Consider the following 1309-nt stretch of genomic DNA (forward strand, 5'->3'; position numbering starts at 1 on the left):
AGGAAGTTTTTTCTTCTTTTCTGACTGCGTTCTTGTGTTCTGCGATGCGGGCATTTATTCTCCTATTAGTTTGTCCAATGTATGTGGCTGGGCAGATTTTGCATGGTATTTCATAGACTCCTTGGTTTTCTAGCTGGATCCTGTCTTTGGGGTTTCTTAAGATGTTGGCTATTTTTTGGTCGGTGCCGAAGGCTGTCTTAATATTGTGTTTGTGGAGAATTTTGCTGATTTTATCTGTGGTGCCTTTGATGTAGGTGAGGAGGGCGATGTCGTTGTACTGTTCTATGTCTCGGTTCTTGGGGGGGTGTTTCCCTTTGGATTAGGTTGGTAATTGTATTTCTTTGGAATCCGTTGGAAATTATTACATATACATGTATATATACATGTATTTTTCCAATGTTGAATGACAAGTCTCAGCAATAAGAAAGGTATGAGATACGTTGTCTAGCCATCAATTACCTTATAATAGATATATTGATCAAAAGAATATAGTTGTATGAAAGTATTAAACTATGTTTCAGACACAAATTCATATGGGTAAATGACTTATTCCCAGAGTATAAAAATTTTAGAACAGTGGAAAAAATCTGTTTAATGAAGCAGCATTCCCCTTTCCACTCTAGCATGATGATTTATTGATTCTTTTCTACACAAATGCAATGGGGTACAATAAGTACTAAATATTTTTGTAAATATTTTGTAAATTAGATCTATTGACATTTTTGATACAGAGGTTAAGACGGTTTCCTATTGTTTAGATAAAATAGGGGTCTCTAATTCCTTTTTAAAATGTGCATATCAAAATGATTAATCAATAAAATGTATAAAGACTAATGGGCTTCATAAGATTTAATCATCTCTTCTAATCATTTAAGTATCTCTGAAGCTGAAAATGCTAATGGTCCAAATTATGATGGCAATAGATATAAATATTTCCAGTGGCCAGCAACAAGTAAGTACTATTTATCCTTTAATGTAAGAAATGAAAAAAGATTTATTATCCAATAATTGATCTGAAGATGCCAACATTTCAGGATTCCATAGTATCAGTTTTAGAATGCCATGTTTAGAAACAATGTAATACATTTATCTAGCATCTAGAAAATGTTGAAGAAATTAAGCAGTAAGCTTTTAGTTTCTGCATAATATATTAATGGAAGATATTCAGTGGGATTTTTTTAAAAATATACACAAATTTGCAAGGCTGAACAAGGATACCACAAGTATGCAAGACACTGAGAATGGTGGATTTATTCTTATGTAAAAAGACATTGGTGTCTGGGCCTCCAAACATAATTAGATGAAAAAC

This window comes from Protobothrops mucrosquamatus, unplaced genomic scaffold (genome assembly GCF_001527695.2).
Source record: "Protobothrops mucrosquamatus isolate PMUCROS unplaced genomic scaffold, P.Mucros_1.0 scaffold8, whole genome shotgun sequence".
NCBI lineage: Eukaryota > Metazoa > Chordata > Lepidosauria > Squamata > Viperidae > Protobothrops > Protobothrops mucrosquamatus.